General features: G+C 39.4%; 1 long non-coding RNA gene across 1 annotated transcript in view; it reads right to left on the reverse strand.

Annotated features, from left to right (window-relative positions):
• The window catches only part of LOC308188934, a 30,718-nt gene extending 22,365 nt beyond the window's left edge, over nt 1-8,353 (reverse strand). The window contains exons 1-3 of the long non-coding RNA XR_013945881.1: nt 8,086-8,353; nt 7,645-7,680; nt 5,525-5,663 (exon numbers count right to left, since the gene is read on the reverse strand). This is a non-coding gene — a long non-coding RNA (uncharacterized lncRNA). The remainder of the gene's footprint in view (nt 1-5,524; nt 5,664-7,644; nt 7,681-8,085) is intronic.
• Nucleotides 8,354-15,493: the final 7,140 nt, after the last annotated feature.

Here is a 15,493-nt window from a genome sequence, read left to right on the forward strand (position 1 = left end):
ACTTGTACATTTAGAAATAGATTGAGACAACTGGCTGGTTTTAGACAAGTAATGGAAGAGACATAATATGGTTATACCTGTGAGCTCGCACAAAGTATGGACATAGATGGACTTGTAACTCTGTCTCAGTTGTTGATAACCTCAAATCAAGGAAGAGTTTAATGCAATGAACAGGCAGTTGGCCACAGAGAAATAAAAGGTCATTCTAACACCTCTTTGGAAAAAGTTTATCTAGTGAAAATGAGAAAGTATGATTTCATGTTTTTTGTTTTTTGTTTTTTAAATATATATATATAATTTTTCTTATAATTAAATTTTTTTTTTTTTTTACTCAAACTACCAGCAGCAACACCAGTCTTATGCTTTCAGTTCACATCTTTCCACAGGGACCTGGGTGCCACTTTGGAAACCCTGCAGATGCAAAGTGATCCAGCCCTGCTTACTTCCAGAAGTGAGCTACAGGATTTCACATTTACCATGATCGAGACACATGCAGAGTTACCATGCATTGCAATGAAGAGTTGTATTCTCAGGAAATTGGGAGGACCTCAGTCTCAGGGTCAGAGAATGACTTTTAGGCAAGAAAATAGTGTCATACGCTGTTTTACAAGGTGTTGTAAACAGAGGCACATCTATACTTCTCAGATCTTTCTTTATTCTCCCTTTACATGGCAGATGAAGGATACTAATTTACTATGTTCCTACAATAGCAATAAATCATTATCCACCACTCAGAGACCACTGTGCAGAGAGGGATACAAAGGGTATTCTTACTTCTTCTCTTATGCATGAACATGTAATCCAATTTACAATCTAGCTGCAAGTTATGGGAATCAGGGTTATGTTCCCAGATCCCACACAGCGTCTGCACAACACTGAGCTAATGCCTGCCGTTCCAGGGAAATATTTCAGACGTTCATTCACCAAAGGGCCATGAGAGTCTGATGGAAGGAGTTAGCTGCATGCCAAGCATTATTAATAACATTAACATATTAAATACCATCTACTTACTGCCAAGCAAAATAAAATTAAATCATCTTAGAATAGTGGGAAAATCTCATTCAACAAAAAAAAGAACAAAAGCCATGGAATTATTTATTCTAAGGTCCTAGCTAAGGAATATCATTTCAGACTTCAGACCACGTGCAATTTTGGGGGATGTTTTCAAACATTTTCTTCATTTCTTTTTTATCAAGCAACAGGCTGGTCCACGATCATGTTGTCAGTTAGTGGGGACTACCAGTGAGTTTTCTATTCACCTGGAACTAGAGGGACTCTGAAACATGAGGTGGGTCTCCATTTTTGGATATGTATATTCACCTATATATAACTAGTTTCCCCTTGGGAACTAGGAGAGGCCACTGCACTGCCCAAGCCAAAAGTGAAAAACCTCTCCTGCAGCAAGACAGCCTCAAAGCCAAACATCAGGGAGAAGAAGGGAGGGAGATGACTGGCACTGATGCCTGCACAGCCTGCCAACTCAGCTGAGTGTTGGCTTTGTTCCCCGGGAGCCAAAAACAACTCCATCTAGCTACCTACAGCCACAGCCTGCTATTTGCCACTTTTAAGCAAATGTCATAAAAATATTCTAGTTGAGAAAGAAAAAAAAGAAAAAAAAAAGGAAAAAAAGAGGGATTTCTCTCTTTGTAACCTTTTGTACTCAACTGCTGCCCTGCTGCCCTTTCACAAATATGATGGCTTTGGTTTCTCTGGTTCAGGCAGAAAACCTGCTGCAAACATCACAGCAGTTCTCATATCTGCTTGGGATTGTCAGTACAAATCTATCCCATCAAGGGTAATAGAACCCATTATTGGTCATAGGACTTGAGATTTGCCTTTGTCCACATCATTCACTTGAAACCACATGAAATACTATACAAATCATATAATTAGGTGACGTTTCAAGCTGAGTGGGACCTTTAAATGTGAGGAGTCAGCTCTTAACTGTGGCCTCAGACCAGGGGAGCAGTAAAGAGCCAGCTGTCTTTGTAAGTAGTCAAGCTGAAGTAATTTCCATCATGAAAAGATCAGAGGGAATATACTGCTTTCTGAGTGCAGACTATGCAGCAAGCACCAAAGGGACGCAGATAAATAATGCCTTGAGTTTCATTTACGTATGAGATGATTTGCATAGTTAATACCATAAGTGCAGAGAGCAAGTCTAGCTGGTACATAGATGCACATGCATATACCTTCATAGCTAGAGGAGTATGTGTTCACAAGGTTGTGAAAACAGATGGATACGTGTGACTGTGAACACAGATGTGTATAAAATACACACACATACTTGTGGTGCCCTCAAAGGTGTGCTGATTTTCACAACAAAAGGTGAAATGAAATTAATGATCCTCACTGTTTCTTAATGGAATACCATCAAGCATTTTATGGTCCCAAGCATTAACAGTCATCTGTGAGAAACAGGGGAAAACTAATACTGTTGAGTAACTGCTGCCTAGCAATCATGATGGTACCACAGAATGGCTATAAAATTAATTTCCAGCACTTTGCATTAACCTTCTATACATAAAAGGCAGTTGAATTCAATGGGAGATCAGTTTATGCAGCACGCAGAAAAAAAAAATCCTGTCTCTGTTAAAAAATAAAATTAAATAAAATTGCGTGTTATTTTGATTTTGAGTATTACCTACAAAATCTGACTTTTCTTTTCCTCTAGAAGATTACACAGATGTTAACTTTATCCAATTTTTTATTCAGAACAATAGCCTCTGAAAATAAATGTATAGATGCCACTAACTGCAGCAGATAATGCATTATCCCTGAAGATCATATTGGGAAGATCACTACAGGTGAAGGAACTGATGCAGAAACATCATTTACCATGTTGACTTCATTTTAAAGAGCTGGTGATGTTGGAGGAAGCAAAGTGCATTGTGCTTTACTAAGCAGCTCCCAGCTCCTTTAGCCAGGACCATGTAGAGCCACTGGCCTAAGATCAGCAACATTTTACTGCCAGCCCAAAACTCAAACACTTTTATTAATTTTATTTTGGCAGAACCTAATGTTAGCAAGAGGTGGATGTGTTCTTAATAGCTGGAAAAAGAATTTCCTGTTCACCCCTATTTACAGTTCTCCCACAGAGCGTTTCCTTCTCCCCTATTTAGATGCAGCTCTAATAGTTAACCAGTTCATGAAGGGCTACAGACACTTCCTCAGCCAGATCTAGTCCTAATGAAAAAGTAAGGAAGATATTTTTAAGTAGCATTGCTGACTGGTGATATTACATTTGAAGTGCAAGACTTCTCATAAGATTTAGTACAGAAGGAAAGCTGGGACAATCCATATTTTGAATTCCAGTGGCTGTCCAGACGGATTTCTGTTTGTTAGTCATGATGACAAAATGCCTGTTGCTACTTTTACATTCCAAACCTTTTTTTTCCTGTGGTTAATTTATCCCAGGTGAAAGTTTTGGAAGAACTCTGTTTGTAGAATCTACAAATAGCTAGGATCTTTAAGCAGATTTTACTAAACAGTATTAAATACAATATTCATCAGAAATAAAAATGGCATGTCTCAGCAATAATAAACATTGAAGGAAGGCAGAGGGAATCCCACATCCTCCTGCACTGAGAGCCAAGAAGAAATCCTCTTGGGAAGGTGAAAATGGATTTACCATTGATTTAAAAAAAAAAAAAAAAAAAGAATATAGTGTGAGAGGATGCCATTTTCTCAGCCTGAGGCAAAAGGTAACACATTTTCACCAGCTGGAAAAGATAGTTGCTGCTGGTTACAAAATTGGCATGGTAGAGCCAAGTTTGACTGTGCTAAATTTGAAGGGCTACACCCATGGAAGTGAGATTTCAGGGGAAAAAAATGGAAGAATAAGACTCCAGTGATGACCACTGGAAATGACAAGGAAATTAAATAGTCACATGATGCTGCTCTCTAAAATAACACATTTAGTGATACCAGTCATCTGCACCTCTTCCAAATTTGAATTATTTCAGGACTAAGAGCCACGGAGAAAGGACTGAAGAGTCTTGTGGATGGACTGTGTTCAACTGCCTTCTGCTGCAATGAATTTTGTGGGTGGTCTTCTACTGCATGTCTCCAACATGTGAAAGGGTTTGCTGGCTCACTGATGCTACTGTTTTGTGTTTATCCTACAAACTCAACTTGTGCTGTTTTGTTGGGCAGACAGCGAGCGTTTACTCTTGACTTGATGGAATTACACAAAGACTTCATGATTATAAACAAAAAGTTTTAAACATGATTCTCTTCCTATTTATTCAGTTGCAGACACATACTTCCAGACTTAACGCGGTTTTCCTTCAAGTATATTCAATTCTTCATGGGCTTTTATGTCATAGCATCTTAATTCAATTGCTAATTTTTTCGTCCCTTCTCTAACACTGTTTTTAGAAGTATTCATCAAGATCTCAACCATGCAGTCATCAGCTTTCCCATGTTACTGGTGCCTACTATATTTTTGGTAGTTTGGATGCTGCACAAAAAAGCCACAAATTCTATGGCTTAATGTGCCCTAAAATCTTAAGCAATTTATATCAGCAAAGCTTCACATGCTCAGGAAAGCAATAGCACTTGATGTTAACTGATACTGAACCCACAACCTAGATGAAAATTTTGTATCTGAAAGATGAATTGAAATCATGGATATTGAGTATGTGTATTTAAAACTTAAAGATTCCTAATCAATTCACAAACATGCTTAACAATTTCAACTGCAATTTTACATGATTTTAATAATGAAAATTAGCAAGACATATGAAGAAGAGACACAAATTGTAGTGTGTCTTTCTGTGGTCATTTTCTGTACTTGCTGTCTCCTAATTTTTGAAGTATACCAACCTATAATCATTCTTAAGCTGAAGGCTGGTCAGATTGTTCACCTGTTTATTAGAGAGCCATAATCCCCTGAGTAGGAAAACTAAAAACAACTACATGGCTAATACACACATGAGTGCTTTGTTGCATCTGCAAATCTCCAGTTTCACAAACTAGCCCAGGGTTTCAATAAGCTCGATTTGTAAAAGTTCACTGACCTAATCACCCAGAGGGGCAAGGTTGTTCAGGGTCTAAGAAAACAGTGTGTTCTTTAGGTCATATTTCTTCACTAATTTAGGGGAAGACATTTTTCTTGTTCATTTCACAGACCAGCAGTTTCCCAAAAGATGCTGACACTTGGCTGTTCTGTCACAACCCTGGTGCAATTCCAGAGGAGTCAATGAAGAAGTCAATGGTTTGCACCAGCAGGATGAGACCCAAATTTGCATTTCTCTACTATCACTGCAACAAAGTATTTCAGGAGTAACTTATAAAACACCTCAGTTTTTTTTCAATCACTTCTGAAATTTTCTTCTACTGTGAAAGTGTTCAGAAGAGGCCTTGGAGAGAACAATCCTAGGAGGAATGTATAGTTGATGTCAAGAACTGGGATCCTGCAGCAGGAAAATTTTACAGGAGATGCTTCAATGATTCTCCTGAATGTGTCAGAAAGATATATATAACGTCTTAGAAAACAATGAAACAAAGGCAATAAGATTACCTCTATATGCCTTAAGACGTCTGCCCCAGGAAGAAGTACTCCCCTGCAGACCAGGCAATGCAGGACTTCTGGCATCTTCCTTAAGGACCAGGCACTAGCAGAGCCCTAGCCAAACTGTCAACCTGGGATAGGTAAAAACCTAGAAGAAAAATAATGAAGATTAAAAGTACTAAAGATGGGTGACAAAGAGTGAAGAAGAGGCAAGTAGTGTGAGAGCAGGGGGTTCAGAATGGACTGTGACAGTACTGGAGGGAGACCAGAGAGAGAACAAACCAGCCCAGCAATGCCCACAGCTCACAGGAGATCTTCAAGATGCCAAGACAAGCATCCAGGCTGCTCAACCTTGGTCCCTCCATGCTGTGGCCAGGTGTGGTCAGGATCTCCATGTGGAGCGCTGAGATAATGCTGCTAATGCAGCACCGTGGGGAGCCAGTTTCAAGTGCCCAAAATTATACAAGCTCACTGGAGAAATGCATCTTAATGCAATGCCCAGGAAATATGTTTGAAACAGGACATGAGAATATGGAGTGCAGGATCTGCTGGGTTAGCACTGGGGGACTGTGTGAGGTCCTAGGGCTACTGGAGCAAATCTAAGCCATTTTGTCCGCATGTGTTGTAGGGAGAGATTTTTGCAAAGAGCTACTCCAAGAAACAAACCTGGGTTTTATCCCAGAGGAAACCAGTTGGTCCACTCCAAAAGAGATGTGAGAGCTAACACATTTAAATGAGAAGTTGACTAATGAATACCCTGCTGTGCTGGAAGATAAGTAGATTCAGACAAAAAGCTTTTTTTTTTTTTTTTTCTTTTCTTCCTTTTTGTTGTTCAAATCTGATTTAGTTCTTGCATGTAAAAGGCACAGCGAAGAAGAACAAAATCAATTTGCAACAGTGTCCGGGCTCAAGCCTAAACCTCACGTAGCTCAGTTTTTGACAAGGAAGAGAGAGAGTTGAGCCCAGCAGGAGTTCCCCTGGACATCACAATGCTTATGCAGAAGCAGATCCTGTGGCTCTGAGCTGCTTTCTCACAGGGATTCTTTAGGCAAAAGCTCTGACTTCACAGAGCATTGTTTTGCTCCATCTCCATGAGATCAGGGATCTGACCATGGTCTTCCTGAGCACACATGCACAGACCATACACAGTGTGTCCTCCGATCAGAGGCCAGCAGTTCCTTCTCATGGCACATAGCTCCCATACATACAGGCAGCAGAGGAAAGGGGAAATTTGCCAAACCCTTCATGTTGTTTCTGGTGTAAGAGGGGATGGGCTGTGGAGTCCAGCATCAATTTAGACAATTTCCAGCTATCTGTGAAGTATGATGTTGTGCTGTTCCTGGACCCAAGCATTTTTCAGCTTCCCTATGGAAAACTTTTGCTAGGTTCCTTCTGGTAGCTAAAGTCCCAGTGTTCAGTCTTGTTACACTCTTGGCTTTCAGAATTTTGTTGTTAGTATCTTTTGTGTTTTTGACTTGTCTGCTCACATCCTCATCAATCTGTCAAAGCAATAGCCTGTCCTTTATGCTTAAATTCAGTTCAGAGTGAAAACCCTCCAGCCAGATTCCTGACTAGTGCTGCATATACCTTTGTTTTGGATGATGTTTCCCATTGCTGCAACTATCTGACTCCCTAAAGAGTATAATTGCTTCTTGCATTTATCCTGAATAAAACACAACTGTTAAACCTGATAACTTCCAAAAATTTTTCAACCGGAATAATATTATACAAGCCTCCTGTCAGTGGCCATTAGGACTAATAAAATATTTGTTTTTAATTCAGTCTTTAACGTAACCTTAGATTTACTTCTTTCCTCTACTACCTACTGGTTTGGAATATCCTCAGTCTTCACGGTCTGCTGTATAGCACTGCCACTGCTTTTCTTTTTTCACTGTAGCATCCCTATTTTTTTTCTAAAGTAACTTTTTCTGGTCTTATTGTTTTTCCTTTCTCTCACAATCCTGTGCATATGCTTACCTCCTCTCAGCCAATATCTAGTTTAAACTGTAAAAATTAAATCCTGTTATCCAAATTCTTCAGTCACACAAACTGCTGGTAACCTTTCTGACCTCTGTCAAAAATTGTTTATTACACCATCTTGTTATGCAGTCCCCTTGGTGGATACATACCTTGGATTTATTACTTAAAAATCTGCTCCATTCTTCCTGAAAGGCAGAGGAAAACTTAGTTTATTTTTTTATAAATACTCTTCTTCCTCAATTAAACACACAAACCTCCCCCAACTTTTTTCTGATTCATGAAAAGCCTTCATTTCTCATCTCCTTTTTTTGAGGGAAACATTTTCAGTCAAAATTCATAAAAATATGAATATTATGTTTAAATTACAAGGTCATTAGCAGTGCTCAGCAATAACAGGATAAACCAAAGTACATTAAATCATGTTAGTTTTCAAATCCAGCTGTGTATCAACGGAGGCACGATAATGATCTCCAACAGTGACTGGATAGTAGCTTGTAAACGGCTTGGGGCATTTTGATTTACAAGCTCGTGTCCTCCCACAAGTCATCAGCATGTTTAGCAGTACTTGGCACACATGTTGGCAACCTTACCTGAAGTCTTTATCCTACCAAGAAGCGCACACAGACTTCTCATTAATATAGAAATAATCCTGATGCTGGGAAAACCAAAGAAACGAAGTTAGAGAGAAAAAAATACAGGAAAGTGCAGCCTTTCCTTTGGGGAAGTTTTGCACTTACTTAATGGGCTCTGTACCAGACATTTGAGGAGAAATCCTTACCCAATTAATTCAGTGGGAATTTTGCCATTGATTTCAGTGGCACAGGATTTCACCCCTTGTGTTCACATGGACCCAGATCAGAGCCCATGTGAGTCAGCGGCCCAAGGGCATGATAACCTTTTCTTGCTTATGCCAAGTTTTTCTCCTACTTCAGAATGACCCAAGAGATGACTGTGGATTCTCATCAGTGTAAATGAGAACAATATTTGCTTTGGAGGCTAGCATGTATCTCCACATCTTTTCTCCTTTGCTTAAGGGACTCTTTTCTTGGGCAAACTGTTTCTCTGACTAGACAATAGGATTGCCTTTTTTCTTTTCTATTTATTTTTTAATAAGTGAAATCCAAAAGCAGTTTCCAGAACCAAAAATATGTTCTTGATTGTTGGACTAATGTAATCCATGTTCTGAAATCTTGGACATGTTGCAAAATGTAGAATACTTCAACTCCTTCATTTGTTTCCAGTTACTGTGTGCTAACTGGTACATTTTATATCAAATGCGAATCAACAAGGAGGTGTATATTTGTGGAAGTAAACCCCAAATGAGCCTTCTTCTTCCACAAAGTTTGCTATTCTACCAACAGAAAATGATGGTAGGTCAGGGGGAGTAATTCATTTAGAGACATATTGGCAACTTTGAATGAATTGTTTTCTTCCTTCAGTCTTGCTACATTTGCATACAAAAGCATAGAGAAATCAGGCACTAACAGGAATTGTAGAACATCAGTCACTTCCAAATAGACTTCCAGAGAACTCCTGGAAACAATTAGGAAAAACTACATTAAAAATGAAGTCTGTAATCTGTTTACAGAGGGCACAGATTTTCCAGGGAAAAAGATTATGTCTTCAGACTCCAGGTTTTAATAAGTGTCTAATTTCTCTATTCTACAATAGACTCCTGTTCCTCTGCTCTGTTCTGTTTGATGAGCATTGCAACATCCAAGGGGTATAAAGCTCTTCTGATGTGTACATTTAATCTAATGCTTCGGGGAAAGGATATTTCATTTAACATGAAATTTCTTCAGATATTGAGGAATTATATTTATATATAACAAAGATCAGTGTTTCTGTAGGACAACCAATGAAAGGATATTGTAAAATTGAGATGTCAAATTCTGCCTTGTGTTAGTTAGATGTAAATCTGGAGGGCTGCTTTCTGGAAAACAGGCACAATTGTCTAAGTCAAAAAAGATAAATGCTTGGAGAGTCTGTAAAGTTCATTAGAAAGCCCATGATAACCCCATGGGACATGTGAGATCTGCTGCTGGAATATTCTAGCATTAATTCGCTTCATATGCCTTAAAACTTCTGGCTAGTCTGAGTTTGCTGGTCTTTGTCATTGTGTTTGGGAAGCAAAGCTGGTCATTCAGTTTCCCTATGCTCACACCTACCCAGAAATGAAGAAGCCATCAGTGCTGAGTCCTCACTAGCCTGTGAGTTGGAAAACAATGAAAATCACAGAAGACAAAAATAAAATAGACAATAGGAAAAAAATCACATGAGAAGTAAGGAATTCTTCAGTCTTTGGTATCAACTGCGAAAGATAACTGCAGGATAATTCCTACCCAGATACACCATATGACTGAGGTTCAGTCCAGGTCAACTCTCAGTTTGGCATTCTAGGCTTTGACGAAGGAGTACAATAGGGGATTGCCCAGCATGAGAGGGATGCTGGTGGCTATTGCCAAAAGGTATTGCTAAAGACTGTGTTATTCTTAGAAAAATTAACTGCTTGAAATTGATATTTGAAAGCATTTTACCTGATAATTGACAGACGAGCACCAAAGAAATAGAATCATAGAATCAAAGAATATCCCGAGTTGGAAGGGATCATTGAGTCCAACTCCTGGCACCACACAGGTCTACTGAAAATTTTAGACCATGTGACTAAGCACACAGTCCAAATGCTTCTTAAACTCCAACAGGCTTGGTGCAGTGATTACTTCCCTGGGGAGCCTGTTCCATTGGGCAACCACCTTCTCAGTGAAGAACCTCTTCCTGATGTCCAGCCTAAACTTCCCCTGCCTCAGCTTAACACCATTCCTGCAGGTCCTATCGCTGGTGTTTACAGAGAATAGGTCACCTGCCTGTCCACTCCCCCTCGCGAGGAAGTTGCAGACTGCGATGAGGTCCCCCCTCAGCCTCCTCTTCTCCAGGCTGGACAGGCCCAGTGACCTCAGCCGCTCCTTATACGTCTTCCCCTCTAGGCCCTTCACCATCTTCGTCACCCTCCTCTGGACACTCTCCAACAGTTTGTACTGTGGTGCCCAGAACTGCACACAGTACTTGAGGTGAGGCCACACCAGCGCGGAGTAGAGCGAGTAGACCTCAGAGTAGATCTCCTGACCTCAACAAAGGTAAGAGTTAATCACTAACTAAGCCTTGCCACTTACAGTTAAAGCGCCCCTAGACTATATTTACAGTGTCTCTGGTTACAAGAATGGACACTAAAAAAATAAGCAGCTGGAAAGGAAGCTTTAAAAGGTAATATGAACTGCTGTTTTCATGGCTTTTGTTTTCACTTCACATAAAAATAAAGCAACCCCTGTCTTTATTCAACTAGTTCTAACATGGTAGTCCCAAATAAAATGGATTACTTACTCTATCACACATAAACATAGGCTCAAATTTTGTAAAAAATGACTTCAGAATCTTGTGAGCCTTTATTTTCAATTGCCCCCAAGTAAGATATCTCTTTGGCTGTTTGAAAGCAGCAGAGATGTTGACCTAGTAACAGAATCTGGCAACCCATTTGTCCTGCTTTCTTATAATAAGAACCCTTCTCTGAGATATGTTGTCTAAGAAGAAACCAACTTCCTGTCTGGCTTTCTAGGTGTGTAGGGGTTTGTCCTGCCAAAAAGTTCAGAGGTTCATGACAAGAAGTTATCTTAGAGCCAAGGGAAGTTCTCAAGGGGACCACTTGTTGAAATGTGGCTTACCTCCAAGGCCTGTATATGCTTTCCTGACTGAACTAGTTAACAGTCTCTCCCTTTTACATTGCATTAGCTTTCTAGGAGCTAAAAGGATGAATGAGAACCACCCCACACATACATACACACACACATTCTTTTTAATTAATGTTATATCTGCCTTGTAAATAGGTAGCAAAAACAAATAAAAAAAATTAAAAAAGAGCGATGACATTTCTCTTTATTCTACCACTTTCACAAAACATCAACCCAAACTTTTAAGCAGCTGCGCCCAAACTCAAATTCTGAGTCTTTCCACTGACTTTGAATGGCTGGGACAGAAGTGATGCTTGCTACCCCACTCTGAGCAGTACAGTTTTCTTATCCTCATACCCATTAAAGTAATTTTATAGATACCAAGCACCTATCATTTCATCTTTCAACAGCATACCCATTGATTATTATCACTATCAAGCACATATCATTTCAACTTTTGGCAACATAGCCGATGATTATCACTTATTTAGTCTCAGTTTGTTTTTTCACCTCTCATTTAACTCTTTCAAAAACCTTTTGTAAGAGCTTAACTTATTATCCTAGTTTACAGGTACTTATTCTGTATTTCCACTGAACAAGAATTTTACTGTTCTGTGCCCTTCTGGAGACATAAGCAATATAAAACAATGGTGTGAAAATCTGTGTTCATACAATCATTTAAAACGTGGTGGGTTTTTTTCTTTTTCTTTTTTCCTCTTGTGAAATACCACAACATTTTTCAATTAGAGTAGGTTCTTGTTGTAACTGCTATCAAAGCACTGTTATCATAAAACATCTGTCCTAAATGTAAGAACATCTGTTTCCCAACCTCTTTCCTAGTCTCTTGATGACTCATTTCTTTGATAGCTTTTCTTCATAAGGAAAGTCTTTTTTTAAAAAAAAAAATACTTGACTTTTAAAATTTTTCCTCTTCATTTCAAATGTTAAGTAAATGTTTCACAATATCACAATCCTAAACTATGCCATTCTCTTCTTTTCTTGTCATTCTTTTCACATTATAATACTTATCCGTGTAATATCACTATTTCAATTTCTCTTAAGAACAACTGTTTCTACACTGATTTTAAGTGCTGCCAGAACAGCAAGGCAAAGAATTCTACATTTCATCCTCCCTGAAATGCTGACTCTGAGGTTATCAAAACAGTCTAAGGACCACCAGCACCAGGTACCACTCGAGTTCATTAGAAGGCAGACATTTAACTCCTGTAACCTCTTTTGAGACTTTTTATTTCACATAAATACTGCCATCACCGAGCATAACAATGCAGGCCTTCTAAATTATTCTCTTAATTCTGCTGTCCAGCCCTGTGCAGCAGAGCAGAACTTCATCAACTTATTTTACTAAAATAAAAGTATGTTAAAGCTTCGGCAAGGTTACTGCCAAACTCCCACTGAAGACATGGAGCTGACTTCATATCATCCTCACTGAGCCATTGGAGCTAGCTTTAAATGACAAATTATGTAAACACCATAGCATGATTCTGTCTTACATATTATTTCTCCATCCAACTCCTGTGCAAGCACATAGCTGCTGTATTGCCAGAAAGTTCTTAACATTCATTTCTTTTATGAAATGTAACTTGAGCTGTGAGTACTTTGATCATGCCTTTCAAGTCCGAATTACCCTGAGCAGCGCTTTGTGGGCAGTGCCAAACGCACCTTGGGTCAATTACTGCTTCACAGCCATATCATGTCTTGAAGCATGTAGTGTTTCCTCCATGTCTCCCTTCCAATTACCGCCCCAGGCAAAGCCAGCTCAGCTGGTGAGATCTGATGCCTACGCACACCATGTGCTTCTAACTGAGCTTTCAACAGGCTTATAAAGTGCCATTCACCCAACTGCCTAGTCCACTTGACCAAGAGAGATGTGTCAAACCAGATTCCTTCTGGACATAAATCAGCATCAGTTTAGGGAGCTGTACTCAGTCTCACTAAGTAAGGAATGGGCCAGCAAGCAGGCAAGACACATGTCATGTGCACAAATAGCCTTCAAATATGAATGAGAGCTTCTGATATGAGCTCCTGTTTCAATCAAGTAAACCCTAAAACTTACACGGAGTCCTTGTAATTTCCCAGAATCTTCTGCACAGAGCAGAAAAATAACCAGATTCTAGCTCTTTTATTATTAATATTCGTTATTGAATTGAAGTTTAAAGGAAAGTCCAAAGGCCTTGTCCTGTGTGGTTTCAGAAATATTCACAGTGTGATTCACAAGTGACTTGGAGCTTTGAGGAACTTCAGATTGGGTTAGACATCTAATTTCCTAACCCTGTGAACACAGCGCTTTCTATTGAAGCAGCTGGGAGTAACAGCACTGTCTTCCAAAACAGCATTTGCACAGCCAGAATCAGTAGCAGGAATATTATAACCAGGCAAGCTGGACAAATGTAGTTAGCTAAGCTTTGGGGTTTTTTTTAGCTTCACCTTCAAGTACTTTTACACCACTACATTTTCATGGCTCCTATTATTCTGGCAGTTTGTAGGGGTGATCCTTAAAACATATTTTACTGCCAGCCAGTTTTCACCAAGCACGGAGGATCTGTTGTTAAACTTCCCATGTATTACTGCAGTCAGCATGTTTCTTTTGTGGATTAAGAAAACTGGCTGTGTTCCTTTGAAGCTGCAAGTTAACACTTCTTTGTAAACAGGTGTGGAAATATCTAGAGACCTCAAGAATTTAACAACAGTGACCTACCAAAGTTAATACTGCGGTGGCTTGTGGCTGTTCTTTCTGGCACTTTTCTGAAAAGTTGGCAAAAATGTTTGGTATGCTCCATTGTGGGTATCTCTAGAGAACACATTACCATAACAAGTGTGTGAGCACTGAGATTTCATTCCAGCAAAGAAAAAAATTGCAAGGCCTTGCAGGAGAAATTGAAGGAGAGGAAATTAACCAAGCAATGTAAGTAGGCAAAATTACATGGTGTCCTTCAAAGTGAAGTCCAGAACCTTCATTCAGTCATGTACAACAAAGAAGGAAAGAAGAAGCAGGGTCCATCATCAGATGCAACTATTGCCAGTATAGATGTTACATCCAACCCATCACACAGATTCCCTTTGTAGACGACAGGAAGAAAATGTACTTCTGGACAGAAAGTCCCTTCACCTGCATTTGGATTGCAAGCATCTGATCCTCTCCCCAGGCTGTGAAGAGAGCTTAGACGTTTAGTCCCATCAGACAAACCAAAAATCTCACACAACAACCCACTCTTCCTAGACAAGTCTTCAGTTTCCCAGTACTGAGTTTTCCAATGCTGAAATCACCTCTCTCTTCACACCAGTGAGTATCCTGGCAAGTCTCTTAAGCCTGATTTCTTCTACATTTACTAACTAGTCATTTACCAGTCATGCATCCAGCACTCAGTTTAGTAGGTTTTATCACAGAATGCTTAGGACATGAAATGATGAAAACCAGCTGTAAAATGAGGTGGGCCACAGCCTCAGTACCCATTTGGTAGCATGGATCAATGGGAGAACACAGAATGGGAAAAATCAGGGTTCGGTTCCTTGTGCTGCCTAAGGGATCTGAGCCCTTATATCCCGGGACAGTTCCTACATACCTCATTTATTCTCTGTTCCTGAAGTTGTTCCACTTTGCATGGAATAATAAACTACTAATTGGATGAGAGTGGATAGAAAGCTAGAACAAGACTTTATGTACCAAATTACAGGGTTCTCAGCTGAGTTTTGGTCTGTGAAGTAATGAGTACCTGACAAAGTACTTGGAGCAGGACCACAGACCAGTAAGGACTTCAAGTCACTCTTACTGCCTTTTATACACAGCAAAATAAATATTGTGAACAAATTAATCCCAGTCACTCTTTAAGGCCTGCTGATTCAGCTTTTCATTCATTCTTGGTGCTGAAAATGACGTCATTTAAAACAATCTTGAGTTAGTCTTTTGTTGTTGTGTTTTTAAATGAACGCTGTAGATGGAAAAGAAGGTACAAGAAGACAAGCAGATCTCTGAAGACAGTCATACAAATATATGATGTGGCATTATAGAACTGCACAGCCAAGCTTTCAAAATAAGCATGTATGGTAAGGCTTTTAAATTCAGACCTCAGCACCTGGAAAAGAGTTCCAATGAGAACAAACAGGACAATACTTTGCCATGTCTTTCATCAATGAGAGTCTTATTTAGGTGCTCATGTTGGTGTTGTAGAGCCTGACAGGAAATACACATCTGAAGAAACAAATCATAACCTCACCGAGTATTAAATATGCAAAGAATGCTGTGGATTTAAGCACATAA

Source organism: Anser brachyrhynchus (assembly GCF_964034855.1).
Source record: "Anser brachyrhynchus genome assembly, chromosome: 2".
Taxonomy (NCBI): Eukaryota; Metazoa; Chordata; class Aves; order Anseriformes; family Anatidae; genus Anser; species Anser brachyrhynchus.